This window comes from Bison bison, unplaced genomic scaffold, assembly GCF_000754665.1.
Source record: "Bison bison bison isolate TAMUID 2011002044 unplaced genomic scaffold, Bison_UMD1.0 scf7180017864506, whole genome shotgun sequence".
NCBI classification, from domain to species: Eukaryota; Metazoa; Chordata; class Mammalia; order Artiodactyla; family Bovidae; genus Bison; species Bison bison.
The window spans coordinates 1689057-1710480 of record NW_011495063.1 but is presented as its reverse complement, the minus strand read 5'-3'; the positions used below and the strand labels follow the sequence as shown (position 1 = coordinate 1710480).

The window sequence follows — 21424 nt, the reverse complement described above, 5'->3', positions numbered from 1 at the left end:
TGTAATAAAAACAAGCCAATAAAATGAACATGAAAATATATTCATTAGGATTTATAATGCTCATTAAAACTGCCTGTGTACGAAAGCATGACTTAGCTTCATATAAGTGGGAAAAAAATGCAAATTATACTGCATGTGAAGAAGATATTTCCCTAATCGTCCAATCAAATGCCAGCCCAATTATCTGTGGCCAACCCAATGGGTTAAAATTATACTCTCTCTCCTTGGACACAGTGAGGCGCCTGAAAGTGTTTCATTTTAATAAAAATGAAATCTGGACCCTGCAGAAAACCAGCTTCACTAATGACGTGTTTACACAGAGAAAGACAATTTCTAGTTAATGGTGATTACTACCGAGAACAAATTAAACTTCCCAGAGTATATGGGTTAGAGATAATGGGAAAGGGGGGAAAAGTTATGGTTTTAGTGTGTGTGGAGGCATGGGGGACCGGGTGACAGGGAAGAAGGAAGCTGAGGGGACCCCAGGAGAAGGCTGAGAAGGCAGGGACCTTGGGCTGAGTGCAGGGAGGAGAGCTCCAGACATGGGCTGCATTGCTCCTGTCCGGTCCAGCTGGGGCAGGGGACTCTGGCATTTGGCTCTGGGCTCTCAAAACCCCAGGGCGGGCCACCTTCATAGGGGCAGAGCTCCATTCCCTCCGCAAGCTCAGGCCCCTGCAAATCTGCCCTGTTTTCTTCCTGAGAAGGTAGGAAGTTACTCCTATCAGCCCCCAGTAATGGGGAGCATATGCAAAGCACTTGCGATTCCACTCCACTGGCTTAGTGATGACAGAGCAGAGGAAGGCTTAAGGGGAGCCAAGCGGGTAAACTTGGGGACAGGCGATGGAAGAAGCAAAACAGACAGGAGAAGAACGAGAAGGTGCTGATGATGAGGATAATGTAACTCTACCTGCCCCTCGCTAAGTCCTCCTCATCTGGCGGGCACCACTATCCCTTTTCATCCTTACCAGTGGGGCAGTATTATAGCATCATCAGAATTTTCCTGATTTTTCAAGCAGAATCAGAGGCTGAGCAATGTTATTTAACAGCTCAATGTCACAGGCCTAAGGAAGTAAAGAAGCTGGTAATTTGCAGGGTATAAAAACGAAGCCTCAGGACTTCTCACGTGGTCCAGTGGTTAAGAATCCGCCGTGCAATGCAGGGGACGTGGGTTCGACCCCTGGTTGGGAAGCTAAGATCCCACATGCTGCGGGGCAACTAAGCCCATTCGCTGCAACTACGGAGCCCACGAGCCACAGCTAGAGCCGAGCGCTGGAAGGAAAGATCCCACATGACGCAACAAAGACCTGACAGTCAAATAAATAAATATTAAAAAAAAAAAAAAAATGAAGCTCATTCGCCACCCCGCCCCCAACCTCGAACTCAATTTCCAATCCTCTTCATTGGCCATTAGAGGCTATGAAGGTGCTCTAACAGGAAGATCTTAAAAATTGTCAGATCCCCTTTGCTGTCTTCTCTCCCCCACCTCCTACAACCAGGTGAGTCGAGGGGTGGGAGAGGAGAAGGGAGCCAGGATTCCTCCAGTGCTGAGCTGTAATGTATGTTCTTTTGTAAACAAGAACAATCATTTGTGAACAGGCCCAGATGCAAACAGTCCCCAAATCAGGAATTCCAGCTCAGAGGCGCAGAATAATACAGCTTTGGGGAAGATTTAATAATAGTAAAATTAAAATTGTAACTGAAGCATAATGAAGAATGTGGTACAAACAGGCACTCCAAAGAGGGGGAAAAAAAAAACCCAGCACAGATTAGCCCCTACGGAATAGTGATTGGTTGAGAGCAACAGTAAACAATGCACAGAAATGCAACTTAATTATCTCGCAATTCTTAACATTCTACCAAAGCCACGCAGAAAGCTTTGATGTTGGCAGCAGCGGAGGCAGCGGCAGCAGCTCCTCTCTCTCCCTGGATCCTGGAAGAAGATCATTACTAAGAAATCTGTACCCACCTCAGCAGCTGGGTGGGGGAAGAGCAGTGGGTTCCATCTGCCGAGAGACCCGGAGTGGCCAATGACCCGGGAAGAAAGCATCTCTCCAGGGGCTACTGAGTCAGGGGACTGGTGGACAAAAAGGGATTGAGCACAAGAATCAATACACTAGGAGGGGAGGCCCGGCTGACCATTAACCCCTAGGGCTAGGTGAATAGGCCCCCTTGGGGATTCCCGGATCTGTCAGCCCAGGACTGGACTGAATGAAATCTGGCCTGCCCCTCTGTGCCTACCCCAAATACAGACACAGTGGGTGTTATCTGGCCAAGAATGTCTCTGTTGTTCCTGGTTTTGCACCTGAGATGCCCAGTTAGGGTGGGAGGCAATGAGGATGAGGCCCAGAAGAAGGAAGACACTTGATTCTGAGTCAAATGTTTCTTTTAAGAATTCTTCTGATGGATGTCCAAATTGTAGCGGAGGGAAGTCCCTGAGCCCCTCAAGGGGATAGTGGTGAAATCTGAGGGGTCTTATTCTGGATTCGCTACTTCCTGCTGTGGGTTGGAGGCTGGGCAGGGAGGAAACAATCTCAGTACTGCTACATCATTTGGGAGCCTGAGCTTTAGAGGTGAGGGGATAGAGCTGAGCAGAAGTTCTCCGTATGCCACACCCCTCATTCCTGGCAGGGCAACTTTTAGAAGCAAAGAAAATCTGCCTCAACCCCCTAGCCCACACCCCACCTTCACTGCCCCCTAACCCACTATCTGGGTAAGCTCTACTAAATCACACTGCAAAGGAGTGCAGTGCCCCCTGAAGGCAGGAGAACAGGGAGGCAGAGTGTGAGATGGTTGGATGGCATCACCAACTCAATGGACATGAGTTTGAGCAGACTCCAGGAGACAGTGAGGGCAGGGAAGCCTGGCGTGCTGCAACCCATGGGGTGTCAAAGAGTCAGACACAACCGAGCGACTGAACAACAGCAACAGCAACAAAAAATCCTGCACAGGACTCTCACAGCACTCTCATAACACTTATCATTTGGCAAATACGTGGTTTACTTATGGTCCAACCTCCTTCTCCATTGACAAACAAACCCCTCAAGGGTATGGGGCTTGTGGGGTTGTTCAGTCCCAGTGCCTGGCATAAGGCACACTCTCTATAAGCCTGGGTTGAATAGAAGAATAAAATGCCAAGAGCCTGAAGCCTCAGACCCACTGTCCTTCCCACCCTCCCTTTGTCAGTGTCACCTTAGAGGTGCGGCGCAGTCTCATCTCAAACACTTGGACTCAGGACACAAGAGGTGCCATGTGAGTGCCACTCCTAGAGCCTGTGGCCCCAGCGGATGCAGGTACAGGGAACTCACTAGACAGGTGCCTAGCATGGCTCTGAGCCCTTGGCGTGTATCAGCTCATTTTAGCCTCACAAAGCAGACTTTTGATCCTGCCAAGTCCACCGACTGGCTATGTGACTCTGTGATAGTCACTTTATCCCCTGGCCGTCTGTTCTCTCATGGAATGGAGAGGATTGGGCACTAACCTGGAATACCTGTTAGCCCATGAGTTCTGGAAGGCCAGGGGCTGCTGGCACAATGCCTGGCACGTGGTAGGTCCTAGGTAAATGCTTACTAAATGAACAGTGATGTTTTGTCCAGCTCCATTCTAGGATCTGAAGACTTCTTATCCACTGTTCTGTAGCACAAAGTTCGGTTCCCCATTTCCCTTGGGCTCAGGAGGCCTGGCCTGTTGTTTTCAAGAGCCCCAGGAAGCCCCAGATTTAGAACTCACTTAGATCCTCAACCCCTGTGGAGAGTGAGGTGGGGAGCCCTAACTCAGCTTCAGAGCTGGCGGGAGAGAGCACAGCAGAGGGTTCTGTGCTACCCAACTTGTATGAGAGGCCACATTACAGAGGGGCCACGATCCCACGCATTGCCATGGGGTGCTGCTGCTGCTGCTGCTAAGTCACTTCAGTCGTGTCCGACTCTGTGTGACCCCATAGACGGCAGCCCACAAGGCTCCCCCATCCCTGGGATTCTCCAGGCAAGAACACTGGAGTGGGTTGCCATTTCCTTCTCCATGCCATGGGGTACACAGCCTCAAAACAATAAGGCTTCAGGTGAGGGCAAGGGTAATGGTTCTCTTCATCCACAGATTTAGAAACTGAGACTCAGCAAGGGCAAGGCACTTGCCCCAGGTCACACCGCTGTTTAGTGATCAGGAACCCTAGTGCTTCCTTCCTCCTCCTTCTCCCCTTGTTGCCCTCCAGCTGTGATCAGAGCCCTGATTCTGCAGGTTGAGAAGGGACCTGCTCAAGAGATGGCCCCAATTCTCCTGAGCACAGCATCTCCCGGCACCCCATCACGGCCTGGGAGGAATGGCGATCAGAGCAAGATTTGAGGAGCTGGAAAACTATCGTTGACTTTTGCACTTGAGTATTTAGACACATTTTATTCTTTGTAACAAAAAGCTGCCTGGCAATTGCACTAAATTTTCACAGGAGACAGCAGATGCGAGCACCTCTTCACTTCGCTTGTCTAATACAGCGAGTGGCTCGCCGCTGTCTTCCGTTTGTTTGTTTCTCTGGTGTGTGCTCCCTTCAGTCCCCGGGAGCCCAAGGAAGCCTGGTGTTACATAAGCACCTCATCGGAATAAACATCCAGTTCCACGCTGCTTCCTTCAGTCCTTGCCCTGGAGGAGCGCTTACCTCAATCCCCACGTTCTCCCAGAGCACACAGAAAATTCTGTTCCTGGCCGCTGGCTGCCCCTTATCAGCAGGCAGCCGACCCAGGGAGCCAAGCCCAGTCTGGCGCGTATCTGGGCAGCTCGTCTGCTCCTCCTGTAATGGACAGGGGGCAGGAAGTTCCTGTCTGCTGACCTCCCAGGCCCCCCCTGAGCATCCTGGCATCACTCATAGTATATTCATAGATCACCAGTGCACCAGGCCGGGTGCTGGGTACCAAGGGTATAAAGAGGAGTGAGCCAAGATCCCCTCCCAGGGAAAACCCAAAGTACAGCTGAGGTGACAGACACGCTAAGAACTCACTACAGATCAGCAGCTATAACAGAGAGAGAGGAGTGTATTCTGGGAACCAGGGCGGGGGCGAGTGCCAGCTCTGTTCAGGAATTAGTGGCATTTGCATGAGGCCTTGAAGGACTCACGTGAATGAACGAATGAGTGAGTTAGGACATAAGCAGAAAAGATGATCCATAACAAACGGCATGAAGAGCACAGAAAAACAGCAAGCAGAGGATGGAAGAAGCCACTTCTCTTAGCCCTTGGCTGCCCCCAAACCGGCTTTGGCATAGCCCATTCCTTCCTTGCCCTGAGAAGGAATCCGCAGGCTGGGAGTCCAGGGGGCCTGCTTATGTAACCTGTTTGTGATGATAACAATACCAGCACAATGGGGTTGTCACAAAGACTAAATAAAATACTTCAGGCAATGCCTAATAGAGTGTCCTGGACACAGCAGCCTGGATACACGGGGAAATCATCACGATTCCTTTTATCACTATCACCACCACTGTGGTACTCACGAGCTTCCAGGAATCCAAAAAAAAGTGCTCGGAGGCATAAAACACTTCTGGATGAATGTGATTCACCACTTGTTGTAAGCTTACATTCTTCACTCCTAACCCAAACATATCAGGAAGGGTCTTCCTGCTCCTTCTTGACTATGAAATAAAAAACCCTTTAAAAGAGACTACCCTGGGGACTTCCCTGGCCATCCAGTGGTTAAGACTCCACGCTTCCAATGTAGGGGTCAGGGGTTCAATCCCTGGTCAGGGAACTAAAATCCCATATGCCATGTGGCACGGCTGAAAAAAAAGAAGAGACAGCCCTTAACTATGGGAGATGCCTGGGCAATGCTCAAAGGCCTTGGTACAGGTTGTGTTGCCTGGGTCAGAAGTCAGAGCCCAGAGGGGACCTGCTTAGCCTGGAGCACAGAGTTTGATGATGAAGCTGCTTATCGCCCCTTAACGGAGTGAGCTGATGCCCACCTGCAACCCACGGACCCCGCTGGTGAAGAAACTGGGGCTCCACAGCTGTCACTGGGGACAGACACCCCACCTCTGCTGGGATTTGAGCCTGGTAGCCCCACATCCTAGGGAGCTCCCCGGACCTCTCACGGTCCTTGTCCTGAAATGGGAACCCCACCACACACATTCACCTGACTGCTGGAGCCAGAAAACAGCTCTCATCCTTAACACCGCCCTCCCTCACCACCACCACCCCCACTTGGAGCCCATCATTTCTCCGCCTGTAACGTCTCACTAATGTACACAGCCTTCTCGTTCTCCTCCGCCTCCTCCAGGCAGGACACCACCATCACCTGCAGCAGCTTCCTCAAAGGTCTCTTGCCTTTTTGGGGGGGCCTTCCCTCAATCCACTCTATGGGCTTCCGTGGTGGCTCAGTGGTAAAGAATCTGCCTGCAATGCAGGAAATCTGGGTTCGAACCCTGGGTCAGGAAGAACCCCCAGAGAAGCAAATGGCAACCCACTCCTGGCTGAATTTGTCCTGTCTTGGAAAATCCCATGGACAGAGGAGCAGAGTGGGCTACAGTCCATGGGGTCGCAAGAGTCAGACACGACTTAGCGACTAAGCCACCACACCACAATCCACTCTACACACTCAAGTAGGAGCAATCTTCCCAAGGCACATCTGGCCAAATCAATCCTCAGCTTAAAATTCTCCCATGTCACTCAATCTCTCAGTAGCCGAGCCTTCGGGATTCTTCCTGATCTCCAGCCCCTCCTCCCATCACAGCCCTTGCCCCACACCGGCTCCTGTCTTGCATCTCACTCTTCCAGGCCCTCTCTTGCTACAGAAGTTCCCTCAGCCTCAAAGACTTCCACCCACGCCCTTGTCGCTTGGCAAACTGGTCATCCTCCCGGTGTCAACCCAGACCCCATCCCCTGCCCTCTAGAAGTCACCCTCGACCCCACAAGATTTTACTAGGTGCCCTCCTGAGAGCTTTCCGGTGGTCCTCCCTTGCCTGATGACAGCACTTAACACGTTGTACTAGAAGTGCCTGCTTGCCTGTCATCTACCTCTGTTCTTTCACTGATCTGTAAGTTCCAAAATGTCATATCCCCATCCTGAATCATGCCTGAACACAGCAGGCAATAAACATGCATTGGGACTTCCCTCATGGTACAGTGAATAGGAATCCACCATGGATTCGATCCCTGGTTCAGGAAGATCCCACGTGCCGCAGAGCCCCTAAGCCCATGCACCACATCTACTGAAGCCGAGGGCCTAGAGCCTGTGCTCTGTCTGCCCCGATAGAAGCCACCGCCAAGAGAAGCCTGCACACCACAACTAGAGTAGACCCTGCTCGCTGCAACTAGAGAGAGCCCACTTGCAGTGACAAAGACTCAGTGCGACTAAAAATTAATAATCAAATAATTAAAAAAGAGTCCATCTCCATTTTTAAAAAAACAAAAAATGTGCTCAATGAATAACAAATGAACAAGTAAACAAATAAACAACAATGAATGAATGAATGAATGAGGATATATAAACTGAAAAAAATTATATGCAGCAGGAGGTGGTATATCATCCAGTGGGAGTCAGCACAGGATGGAGGCATCAAGAGGTCAGGGGTCGACAGGAAGGGAGGGGACCTGGAAGAAAGGCAGGGAGGATATCCGAATAGAATGTCCCTGTCTTCCTGCGCCCTGGAACCCTGGACCCCATCTGCGTCAACCTCAGCTACCCGGGAACAGAGAGTTTCGTCAACAGGGAGACTTGCACTATTTCATAAACTTTCTTTAAATTAAAATCAGGCAACACACACACATACACATATACCCCACAGACATCTTCGTCGCTGAAAAGTTGCTCCCTATAAAATAAAAGAAGCTGTTTAAATGTCTTCCTTCCAAGCTAGCCCCACAGAGCTGGAGCTGAGAATACATTAGCCTTTAATGAAGTGAGACTCTCATCTTCCAGGAGACACCTCATTTAGCGCAATTGTTTCAGAGCCATTACAGAAAGACAATTACAAGGAAGCGGGGAGAGTAATTGGAAATGCTGGCAGGAGTTGGGCGAAATGATAATAAATAAAAATATTCAACCTAATAAGCTTCCAGGAGGGGGTGGGATGAAGAAAATCAACATAATTAGAACTGAACCTTAGCAAGGAAAAACAGACAGCAGGGTGGCAAGTGCTCAACTCGTACAGGAAGAAAGAAGAAGTCACACACAGCCCGTGATCATTCTGGGGCCGTGGGCCACTGGCCCCTCCAGAAGCTGCTGGAGGGAGGCGGTTGCATCCGCAGCCCAGAAGCACTGGGGACTTTGAGGATTCTGGTCCTGGCTGCATAACCACCTGGGGTGGAGGAAGCAGGTCCAGCCTGTGCCCCAGGGTCTTCTGTGTGTGGATCCCAGGGAGGAGCCAAGAGCCCTGATTCAGCCACTGACTATCTCCAGTTCTGCAACCCTGGCCAAGAGGCCCCCGGCTTCTGGTCCTAAGAGGAGGGAGGCCAGTTGTCAGATCTATCAGTGTCTGCCTTCTCGAAGGCCATCTCCCTCTACTGATGGATCTTCCTTTCAAACTCAGCCCTTATGATAGGCCCCTGCTTGGCTTCTGAAATTTCCACATAGAAGCCTAGAAGTTGAGCTGAGAGACAGCCTAACTATCTTTCCTGGTCCCATTCTATCTCCCCATCCCACCCTCATGGGAGAACTATCACTCCCAGCTTGCACTGGACTCTGACCACATCCATGGAGGGGTAGCAGGGCCCCTAGAACACAACTGCATTGGTTGATGGGTTCTGCCCTCCCTAAAATACCAACAGACCGACAGTCTAGAGCATCTGCTGAGGAAATGGTAAGATTCCACAGGACCTATGACCGAAAAATAAATAAATAAATAAATAAACATTTTGAAAAAGGAATATAAATAACTTGAGATCAGAGACCTCAGATTTGTCACCCAGGACCTAACTCACAACCTGGTACCCAGGAGGCATTGCTGTTCAGTCGCTATGTCACGTCAAACTTTTTGCAACCCTATGGACTGCAGCACTGCCAGTCTTCCCTGTCCTCCACTGTCTTCTGGAGTTTGCTCAGATTCATGTCCACTGAGTCAGAGATGCTACCTAACATCTCATCCTCTGCCGGCCTATATACTTATTTTTTGTTGTTATATAATAGACCCCAAGTAAATATATGAAGCATACTCTCTGAGAGCAGACATTTGAGGATTAAAGTCAAATTTTAAAACTTTAAAAGACTCTCAGATGTCTCAATTTAAATAGTGTTCAAGCCCCATGTAATTTATTGAGTATCTGCCATGCTCCAGACCCTGTGGAGTCACTGCCACGTGTCACCGCTGAAGAGGGTCCCCAAATTACCATCCCCAAGGAGTTTGCCCTCCAGCGAGATTCAGGCTGTAAAGCTTTAGGCATGATATGGGGCCATGCTAGGGGACAGGACATTTGTCTGGAGACACTGGCACGTATGCATTGAACTCATGTCCTGGACAGTGGGTCAGGGGCCCAAGTCCAAGGTTTTCAGACGTGTTTACAACTCTATCAGTAAAAAATGTTTAATATACCTCAGTACCTACATATATGAAGATGCATGTGTGGGAGAGTATATATAAAGCCTACTGCTCTGCCAATACATGAAATGTCTTATGGAGCATATTCAAAAATAGAAATCTGGACAGGATGAGATAAAATATCCATATAAACAAAGGGCTTCCCAGGTGATGCTAGTGGTAAAGAACCAACACAGGAAACATAAGAACTGCTAGTTCGATCCCTGGGCTGGGAAGATTTCCCTGGAGGAGGGAATGGCAACCCACTCCATATTCTTGCTTGGAGAATCCCATGGACAGAGGAGCTTGGTGGGCTACAGACCATGGTGTCGCAAAGAGTCAGACACGAGTGAAGCAACTTAGCACGCACACAGCACAGAAACAAAGTTGTACTGTTTTCTTCCCTTATTCCAATGGCCCATCTTGCTCACTCTGGTTTGGAGACTCTGCGTGTAGCGTATCAGTGTCTGGGACTTGACAGTCCTGCCATAGAGAAGTAATTCCAGTCTGCTCAGTACACCAAACAGAATTTAACACCTGTTTTTCTTTTGCTGGCTGGAGCCTCCAGTTTCCAGAACTTGGTGACAAATGAGCCTCCAGCTCCTTTAGAATTGTGGGGTAGAAAAGTCAAAGCAAGAGGATGCAGGGAGAACCCAGACATCCCCCTCTCTGAGACAGACCAGGAGTAATCCTGTTCATTTGGCAAACATGTGCGATAAATTCAGAATGTGCCAGGCGCCATGCCACGTGGAGTGAGGGCTTACTGCATCAGCTATGTGCCCTGTTCTGACATATCTCCATGGAAAAGGACAGACAGGTACACCCAGGATGCAGGCAGACTCTGTTCAGAGTCACCAGGCTTTTGGGAAGGGAGACACTGCTTGCGTTCCCCTCAGGGCTCTGGAAGAGGTGGTGCGGGACTGGGGAGGAAGGGCAGGCTTTGGCTGAGCAGGGAGGACTTTTCAGGAAGAGGAAATGCCCGTGGCAAAGACACAGGGGCAATAAATCAATGGGCGCATTCTTCTCTGCCATTCTCAGCTCCATCTGGAGATCCCATATCCTGAGGCCGGTGAAAGGGAGAGAATACTTATAGAATTGAATATAAAAGGGACAGGGACATGCTCTCAGACCAAACACCCTGGAAACTAGAGAGCCAGGCGTGCTGCCATGACAGCCTCCCTTCGAGCCTGCCAGTGGTTCCTCCAACAAAATAAGCACTTCCTGAGAACCAGAGGCTAACGGGAGGGGAAGGCATTCTAATAACAGGCATTCTCTGCTCTGAGGGATGAATTGAGCAGGACCTGGCCTGCAGCGAGGTAGAACAAACGAGTCCTAGGGTGCTGCATACAGTAGCTTTCCTCTTAAAGAGCCCAGCATCCCTAGTAGAAGCATAATGAAAATACGATGTGATTAATAGTCACAGAAGACTTCCCAGGTGGCTCAGTGGTAGAGAATCTTCCTGTAAAGCAGGAGATGTAAGTTGGATGCCTGGTTCGGGAAGATCCCCTGGAGAAGGAAATGGCAACCCACTCCAGTATTCTTGCCTGGAAAATCCCATGAACAGAGGAGCCTGGCAGGCTACAGTCCATGGGGTCGAAAGAGTCGTACATGACTGAGCGACTAAAGGACAACAACAGTAGTCTCAGAGAGATGCCCAGTGTGCACCAGGAGCTCAAGGAGGATAAACCCTAGCTGAGATGAGGTCACAGACCTACTGATCATGGAGAACCTGAGCTCTAACCAGGTAAATGAGGGGGATGGGATGGAGGGCACTTCAAGGCAGAGACGACCTTGTACAGAAGTCGAGAGGCAGGTAAGGGTACCAAAATCCCCAGTCCTGCTAGCAATGGCGGATTGTCTTGGGATCTGGCAAAGCCAAAGAAAGCAACGGTCATTGGGGCCCTTGGAAGGAGACAGGAAGCCCAGGGATCACTCCCAGGCTGATCCTGCCAGGCCTAGAACTGGGTACCACACACAGTGGTGCTTAATAAATGTGTGTTGATTGTAGATTGTCATTTCTAGGAAGTACTGTAGCCGGGATAAGCAATTCATTCTTATAAAGCCCCAGGAAGGACCACATGCTGAGATGCATTTATTAAAGTCTTCTGATGAGAGAGGGAGGGAGGGAGGGGAGAGAAGAGGGAGGGGGAGGAGCTGAGATAGGGGCTGCCCACCCTTGGCTTTATAGAGCCCTTGGCCCCTTGTATCCAGTTCAGAGTCTAGAGGGGTAAGTAGAGCTGAGCCATGGAGAAGAACGGAAAACAACAGAGCTCTGCTTCCAGAAGTAGGGTCAAGCATGCCTACTATTTCCTTTGATTTTCCCAAATATTTTGTAAGATGAGGTTTTCTTTTTCTTTAACAGATGGGGAAACTAAGGCTAAGACCTGGTCCTGGCTTGTTGGGGAGGAAGAGAGAGAGGGGACTGGAGTTTGAGTCCATGGCACCCTGGGCAGATGGGGAAGGGGGAGGTGAGCTGGACACTGTGGGTGCACAGTCCAAGGTCTCTGGACTCCTCCAGGCTCCCCAGGTTCTACAGCCCCTGGACATCCCCAGGTAGAACTCTAGATGCTGGTGCAGACCCGCTGTAGGTCAGACTTGGCCAGTAGCCCTCTAGGACCTGGGAGGTTCTTCATTAAAGGTGTCCAGAAGCATCCTTAGTAGACGAGTCCACAGCAGCCATCCATCCCCTTCTCACCCTGGTTCCTTCTCCAGCTTTGACTTACACACTTTGTATCTAGAATGCCAGCACATCCTACAGAACCCCTGCAGCCTCCCCAGGCCCTGACATCACTACCCTGCCAGGAGGTGAGAGCCCTAGTTTCCAGTCCAGCCTCTCCCACTAAACCCTCAGTGGCCTTAGGCAGGGGATGCCTCCTTTGAGCCTCAGTTTTCCTATTTAGTTCCAAAGAATTCAGCGATCTCTAAGTCCTTGAGCAACTCATGAGCCTCTTCCTCACTTCCTCTCCTTTTCCTCCCTGCCCCACCACGCAAAAACCAGGAATCCCTTCTCTCAGATAAGTGACCATTGAAGCCCCTGGGCATCCCAATTTATGCCACCTGAAGGCTCTTGAGAGTCCCTTGGACAACAGGAAGATCAAACCAGTCAATGTGAAAGGAAATCAACACTGACTAGTCATTGGAATGACTCATGCTGAAGCTGAAGCTCCAATATTTTGGTCATCTGATGTGAAGAACTGACTCCTTGGAAAAGACCCTGTTGCTGGGAAAGATTGAAAGCAGGAGGAGAAAGGGATGACAGAGGATGAGATGGTTGAATGGCATCACTGACTTGGTAGACGTGAGTTTGAGCAAGCTCTGGAAGTTGGTGATGGACAGGAAACAGTCCATGGGGTCACAAAGAGTTGGACATGACTGAGTGACTGAACTGAACTGATAGTCATGACTGCTTGTCCATTACACATTTATCCAAATCCACAGAATAGAGTGAACCCTGTCGCTAACTACAGACTCCGAGTGATGATGTGGCAATGCAGGTTCATCAGTTATAACAAAAGATTGAAGGTAAAAGGAGCAGGGGGCAACAGAGGATGAGATGGTTGGATGGCATCACCGACTCAATGCACATGAGTTTGAGCAAACTCTGGGAGATAGTTAAGAACAGGGAAGCCTGGAGTGCTGCAGTTCATGGGGTCACAAAGAGTCTGACACGACTTAGCGACTGAACAATAAATAGAGGCAGGCAGGCAAGCTAGGGCCAGGGGCCTCTGCACAGCCCAGCCAGGGTGTCCTGGCCACGACATCTGGGGATGGGGCAAGGTCCCTGACCCAAAGTCAGCTGCTTCATTCCCAAGAGATGTCCTAATGTGGCAGGAAGTACATACATCCTCTCCGGGGTCGTGTAGACCTTAGTTCACATCCCCTCCACTCCTCTTTAGCTATGGACCAATGCTGAGTGTGTTGCTCACTCTGTCTGATTAAGCCCGGCTTTCTGATCTGTCCTGAGGCCCTGTCTCAGAGGGCTGGGGGGAGGGTTACGACAGGTAAGCACACTGAGCAGAAGCTGTTCTTCTTCAGTGCCTCCTGGGTCGGGTTAACGGCAGGACTCCCAAAGTCCTCTACAGTCCTGGGGGTCACGCGGTATGCGGAGCAGTGCCACCACCCACACTCGGCCAAGTCACCAAGGCTGAGCAGTTCCGTGATGAAAAAGCCCACCTTCCAGCAGGAAACGTCTCCTCCAGGGCAAAACCCAGGTGGGTCGCTTGAATGTGATACAGTTGTTTTCGTTTTCTTTTAATGAGTTTAGTTATAAAGCATCCGCAGTGAATTCCTCCTGCTTCTGCAGGTACTAATACTTGGACAGTTGGGGATCATGCTAAGTCACTTCAGTCGTGTCCTACTCCTTGGTATCCCATGGATTGTAGCCTGTGAAACTCCTGTGTCCATGGAATTCTCCAGGCAAGAATACTGGAGTGGATTGCTATTTCCTCCTATAGGGGATCTTCCCGACCCAGGGATCAAAACCCTGTCTCATGTCTCCTTCATTGGCAGACGAGTTCTTTACCACTAGCACCACCTGCATCAGGGGCATTAATTAAACTCATCCAGCCTCCCCCACAAGACCGGGTGGTCCCCAAATCAGACACATCCCCTGCGTGGCCCCCTGCCCCAGAAAGCAGCTCCTCCACCAGTTCCGGCCTGGAGATGGGTCCGCCTTATGGACCAACCTCACAGGCACCCTGAGACGCCCACCCCAACACCCACCCCAAGCTAGCCTAATTCAGTCCTAAGTATTCCTAAGGTGCCTTCCCATTTCCCGCTGTAATAAATGGCACAGAATGCAAATGGAGGTGGATGTGGGACACAGATGTTTGCACTAATTTAATTGAGGGAACACCTTGGATTAAACACTTTGCAAAACACTCACAAATAGGTTCAGTGCATTCGGTAATGAAAAGCCTCCCAGCCCCCTGGCACTTGGCTGCGGCTGCCTGGGGGCTCTGGAAGGAGCAGTGCTGGGAGTGGGAGGGCATGGAGGAGAGGCCAGAGCAAGGTGGAGACAAGATGCCTCCAAACACAGGGAGAAGGCGCCGGAGCCAGGGTCCTGGGAGGGCTTCCAGCAGATTCTTCACCAGCTGGGACTGACTTCACCAACAGACAGGATCTGGGGGTGCTGGGGATGGCGGTAGGCAGCACCTGCCTCCCCACATGGATGGCGGCTCATCTCTGGGGAACCATGACAGGCCGGTGCCTCCCTCCTTGAGACTCAGCCCCAACACTAATGCCTCACTGCTCGCCTGGCTGCTGGCCAGTCACCAACCTGCATGGGATTTAGGACTCCAGGGACCCCAGGGAAGATCAGCCTACTTGACCCTTTGGGCCTGAGAGTGGGTGGGAACTCTCAGAGATTTGGGGGTTATTTACACAGCAGTGCTAATTTCTCTGAAGCTGCTTCTTCCTTACCTTCCCCTGCAGCTTAGAGTGCTTCAAAAGTTCAAATTCTGTGCATCTACCAACCCCCGAGCACTCCTTCACCTTTCACCTACCCACCCATCCATCCATCCATCCATCCACCCACTCATCCATCCACCTGCCCACCCACCCATCAATCCATCCACCCACCCTTCCATCCGTCCAACCACCCATCCATCCTTCCACCTGCCCGCCCACCCATCCATCCATCCATCCATCCACTCATCCATCCATCCATCCCCTACCTCTGGAACTACAGACATGAGTGACACCTGACACCTGCCCTGGAGGTACGTGTTGTGTCCCAGGAGGCAGACTTCACAGTCCCGGGTCCACATGATAAATGCCTTCAGGGAGGTACACTTGGTAACCTGAGAGCCCAGGGACAGGGAAGCAACTTGGCATGACAGTCTCAAAAGACCAGAGGAGAAAAGAAGAGTTTACCTAGCAGAGGGAACAGCAGACGCAAAAACAATGAACGTAGAAAGCCTGGCAGCAGCTGAGACTCAAGAGAGATCGTGTGTGTGGGTCCACACGGGGGACACGTAGCACAAATGAAGATCTGCCTGCGCCATCTTCACCAGACCCCTTCTCCCACCCCAGCCCCCGAAAGGTCCCATAGTCGGGCCAGTGTGGAATCAGTTCCTGTGATGCTTGCTCCTACGTCTCAAGAGTTCCAACAAGGTCTGGGTGATTTTACATTCCTGAAAACAGAATCCTTAATTTTCAAACACAATGATCACTTCAAGCATAATAACCATTATAATAATAACCTCTTATACTTGCATAGTGCTTTATAGTTTATAAAACACTTTCATGTATCTCTTATAATCTTCCACCAACGACCCTTCGAGAAAGATAGAATAGGCACTATTAGTATTTTTGCTTTCTGGATGAGAAAATTAAATCCCAAGATCCCAGCTACCTAAAGAACAGAACTAGGGCTCACATTCAAGACTTCCTGATAGCAAAGGGCATGCTTGCTGACTCATTCACTCATTCAGTGCATCATGGAGTATTTGTTGAGCACCTATTATGTACCAAGAAACCCTTCAGACTCAGAGCATAGATAACATGGTGGGATGTTAAGATGACTGGAAGCCTCGATGAAGAGACAGAACATTGGCACCAAGGGGAAAACATCAGGGCAAAAAGCAAAGCACTGAAACTCAGAAACAGAGGAAAACATAAAGCACTATCTTCAAACACTGCCCCCCGCCCCACACACACATGAACACCCTACAGTCTGCACACATACAAGCAAGAGGCATATACCCTTATCACATAGGAAGATATGAGCCATTTCTCCTCAACTGCCCTCATGTTTCCCAGCATGGCCTGCAGACTCCTTTATCCTTACAGCCCCACTCCTAGCTAGGCAACAGACCAGAGCCAGCAGCCAGAGGCTGCCTGTGGGGCTTCAGCTTCACCCATCTCCCAGCACACACACACAGGTTCTCCCAGTGCAACAACCCAGGAATTCCAGCATGGGGAGAGCCCAGGGTGTGCCCATCCAGGGCAGCTTAGGTTATAGTCAGGATGGATAGACAGGATGGGATGGGATAGGATGGGATGGGATGGAGAGATGGATGGATGGATGGATGGATGGATGGATGAATGGATGGGTGGATGAGTTCATGGATGAATGGATGGAAAGATGGATGAATGGATGGATGGATGGAAAGATGGATGAATGGATGGATGGATGAATAGATGGATGGATGGATAGATGAATGTATGGGTGGATGAATGGATGAATGGATGGATGGATGGATGGATGGATGGATGAATAGATGGATGGATGAATGGATGGATAGATGGGTGGATGGAGAGATGAATGTATGGGTGGATGAATAGATGGATGGATGGATGAATGAATGGATGGATGGATGATGGATTGGATGGGTAGATGCATGGGCTGGTTGGATGGCTCGCTAGCTGGATAGATGGGGAGGGAAGGCTGGGAAGCATAGGAGCTTTCACCTACTTAGAGCCTGCTGGGGCCCTGCCATTCAGCCAGTTACAGGCAAGCACTGCCTTACTCTCTGATGAGGACAGATAAGCCTCAGTGCCCTCTACAAAAATAATATCCATCTCACAAGATCCATGTCAAAATGTACGACAAGAGATGCTGATGTACCCTGCTGATGTGCAGGGTCTGGCACACAGAGGGAATTAGGACCTTCCCATCCCGGAACCAAAGGTAATGGATGAGCAAGTAACTCTGCAAAGCCCCTACAGAAGTCAGTCTCCTGTCGCTGCACCACCATCACTCATCCTGGGGTTTGGAAGACTTAATGGAGAAAACCTCTCCATCACTCCACCCTCTTCCCCTTGGCTCATTCATTCGTTTTTCCATTCATCCAAAACTGTAGGGGCCTACTGTGGCCAGGCATGATTCTAGGTACTGGGATCAGGAGAAGAATAAGATTCAGTTCCTAACTTGGCTAGACAGACAGATACCTTGTTTGAGGTCCTGTGACAATATACAGGATGTGGAAAGACAGCACCCTTTCAGGAAAGGCAGGAAGCCCCGTCAACGGTAGTCAGAGAGGAGATGCGTAAGCTGGGCATTGCAGGAGGAGCAAGTCTATCCAGGCCGAGGAGATTCCAGATGGAGGGAGCAGCAAGTGCAGAGGCACCGAGGTGCGAAGTTACGCAGAGTATTTTGGGGAAACCGAACAACCTGGCATTCTAGGCACCAGGAGTAGGAGTGTCTGTAAGTAATGGGGAGGAGGGAGCTGCAAGGCGAGCAGGAGAGAAAGCTGGCAGGTAGACAGAGCTGAGTTGTGCGGCCCATGGCCAGCCAGGCCCAGGAAGCCGCAGACAGTAAAGAATCCCTGGGGATGTGGGGGCACAGGTGTGACACGGGCACAGGCTCACAACAGCATTTATTAAGCTCCAGGTGTTGCAGGCCCAGAGCTAGGCTCCTTCATATTCTGGCTGGCTCTGTCAAACACGAATTTGACAAGGTTTTCTCCTCTTTGATTCATTCAGTTATCCCTAGAGAAATGGCCAGTTTGGCCAGTCTTCCTCTCTGAAGAGCCAGGCTGGCTGGCTAACAGCAGAGACCAGGGGAAGGTTCCCACATCGCCACCATCACCAACCGCAGCTAGAGCTGCTAGAATCAGTGCCTAGAAGGCTCACAGAAGCTCCTGAGGATGGGGAAGAACTTGAGAAAGGATAATGGTGGAGGTGACAGGAGCCACAGAGGAAGCAGACAGCAGGGAAATCCCTCAGGCTGGACAAAGAGAATAGGAAAGAAAGGCCAGGTGGGTGGTGGCAGCCACTTTGTACTTCCAAACCCTGCTGGAAGCTTCTCCAGGCCTGCTCGCAGCAGGGAAGTTTACCCTCCCTCCCTTCCTTTTCTCCCCTCCCTCTGTCCCTCTTCCCAGCTCCTCTCCAGAAAGGTTTATGGAAAAGACTCCAGATAGCCCTGTCTCCTGCAGGCATAGTCACACCAACTGAAAGGAGATTTAATTAGCAAAATCTCGTTAGGCAAACGAAATTATCCGTAAGACAATACTCCTCTGGACAGGGGGTATGATTAAACAAAGCCATTAATTGAGAGAGTCGCTTGGGCAGCCCCCCGGAAGCGTTCATCTCTGGGCCTGGCTCCACAGTGCCTCCTTGGGCCAGTGGAACAGACCCGGTCCCCTCTACCCACCACACACCCTCCCCACTCCATCTCTGCTCTTCCAGGACCCTTCCAGTTGGGGCTGCAGACCTCGTAGCTCATCAGCGGCCTCTCTGTCGTCAGATTCCTGCTAAAGTGCCTTGATTGCATAATGTCTATTTGCATAATGTAAATTGCAATCTCCTAGCTTGGGAGGCAGGAATCACAGAACAGCCATTATTTTTTACCACTCCACAAAAATTCTACATTTAGAAAGCAGATTTGCAGCTCAGAAAGCCGTATAAATCTGAATCCGCCACCAACGCCATTAAATCACACCAATTAAGCCGGACCAACGAAGAGGCCCCTGTCACTGTTCTCTGCACACTCAAGGACTCCCAGCCCAGATGGAGGCCATGGAAAACCGGAGGCTGTTGGCGGCGGGGCTGGAGCCGAGTGGCAAAGGCAGGATGTTCTATCTTGTAAACCTTCAGACACACGCCCCGAGCACAGGTGCCCATCAAGACTTGGTGGGCAGAGGACAGCCTGATTTCTTGTGGGCACATTATTTGAAGACTCTTCATTTATAGAGCAGGACACTAGCGACTGAACTGAACTGAACTGAACACCGTAAGTGGGGAAGAAGCCAGCACCTTCCTCAAAGAGAGAGGAGAGATTCCAGGAATTTCACACAAGGGTGCAAAGTCCAGACCTTCAGCATCTCTTTAATGACCTTTTTCTGTCTTTTCCCAAGTCCCCTCCAGCCAAGAGAAAGAAAACCAAGGGCAAATTCTGCTCAGACTGGGCTGGGCTGGGCCAGATTCTGAGCTCCTTCTGAGAGCTGTTTCCTAGGGGTCACTAGAAAGAGAGAAGCCAGTCACAAGTTCCCCAGAGAGGAGCCTTTCCTCTGAGAACAGCTTCCCCATAGCCACATACCTGGTTACTCTTTTGCTTCTTTATTGCTCATTCAATATTCATCTGTCAAAGGGCAGGATGCTAATGTGTATTATTAAAATATCAATAGTTTATGAGTGAACTTTTATGGAGAGTACAGTTAAAGGGAAGATGCTTGACCATTTCCGTCAGAAGCGATGGAAAGGAACAGTCTTTCCAACTCCACTCTTTTCCCTATGTACTGTGGGGAGGGGATGGCTGAACCATTACAGGGTATCTAATGTGTGCCAGGAATGGCCCTAAAGCTCGTATGTGCTGAATTTCATTTAGTCCCCAAGCCGCCCTGGGACGCGTGTACAATCCCATTTCCATTCCAGAGACGAGGAATCTAAAGACCAAAGAGATGTGTCCGGAATCACAGAGGTTCTAAGTCATAGGGCTTAAACTTGAACCCCAGCTTTGGGCTTCACACCCGATGCTCCACCCCCAAATTGAGGCCTTGAAAATACAAATGGTCTTTTAGGTTCTTATCTGTTTCCTTCACCTGCCCAAATTAAACATTGGTTTCCTGACTCAAGTTTCATGAAAGGAGAAAGGAGAGAAGAGGAAATCATTCCATGCTTTCACATAGACCCATGCCCACAGAGTCAGTCTCTGCTTTAGAGATGTCTAAGCCAGTTCAGTTTTCATTCCAATCCCAAAGAAAGGCAATGCCAAAGAATGTTCAAACTGCCACACAATTGCACTCATCTCACACAGTAGCAAAGTAATGCTCAAAATCCTCCAAGTGAGGCCTCAACAGAACGTGAACCAAGAACTTCCAGATATTCAAGCTGGATTTAGAAAAGGCAGAGGAACCAGAGATCAAATTGCCAACATCTGCTGGATCATCGAAAAAGCAAGAGAGTTCCAGAAAAACATCTACTTCTGCTTTATTGACTATGCTAAACCCTTTGTGCAAATCACAACAAACTGTGGAAAATTCTTCAAGAGATGGGAACACCAGACCACCTGGCCAGCCTCCTGAGAAATCTGTATGCAGGTCAAGAAGCAACAGTTAGAACTGCACATGGAACAACAGACTGGTTCCAAATTGGGAAAGGAGGACGTCAAGGCCGTATACTGCCACCCTGGTTATTTAACTTATATGCAGAGTACATCATGTGAAATGCGGGACTGGATGAAGCACAAGCTGGAATCAAGACCTTTTTAATCAATGTTGAGGGACTGGTCTGCCCAATACACAGAGGTACTTTCTGAATCGACCCTGCTGGGCACTGATGTAGGAATTAGTCATATGCTTCTCAGGGCCCCTGTATTTTGTCTTATATTACAGTTTTATTACATTTGTCTCCCTCCCAGACCATAAGTTCCTTGTGGCCAGGAACAGTACCTTGCTTATTTATTCATTCATCCAGTCATCCATTTATTCCATTTATTATTAAGTTAATAATAACTGAGTACATCATGCAGAGTACAATATGCAGAGTACATCATGAGAAATGCTGGGCTGGATGAAGCACAAGCTGGAATCAAGATTGCTGGGAGAAATATCAATAACCTCAGATATGCAGATGACACCACCCTTATGGCAGAAAGTGAAGAGGAACTGAAGAGCCTCTTGATGAAGGTGAAGGAGGAGAGTAAAAAAACTGGCCTAAAATTCAACATTCAAAAAACTAAAATCATGGCATCCGGTCCCATCACTCCATGGCAAATAGATGGAGAACAATGGAAACAGTGACAGACTTTATTTTCTTGAGCTCCAAAATCACTGCAGATGATGACTGCAGCCGTGAAATTAAAAGGTGCTTGCCCTTTGAAAGAAAAGCTATGACCTAGACAGCATATTAAAAGGCAGAGACATTATTTTATCAACAAAGGTTTGTCTAATCAAAGCTATGGTTTTTCCAGTAGTCATGTATGGAGGTGAGAGTTGGACTGTGAAGAAGGCTAAGCACCAAAGAATTGATGCTTTTGAACTGTGGTGTTGGAGAA

General features: G+C 49.6%; 1 protein-coding gene across 3 annotated transcripts in view; it reads right to left on the bottom strand.

Moving 5' to 3' along the window:
- Positions 1 to 21424, bottom strand: part of PKNOX2 (PBX/knotted 1 homeobox 2) — a 301299-nt gene that overhangs the window by 187907 nt on the left and 91968 nt on the right. The gene's annotated exons all lie outside the window — the stretch shown is intronic.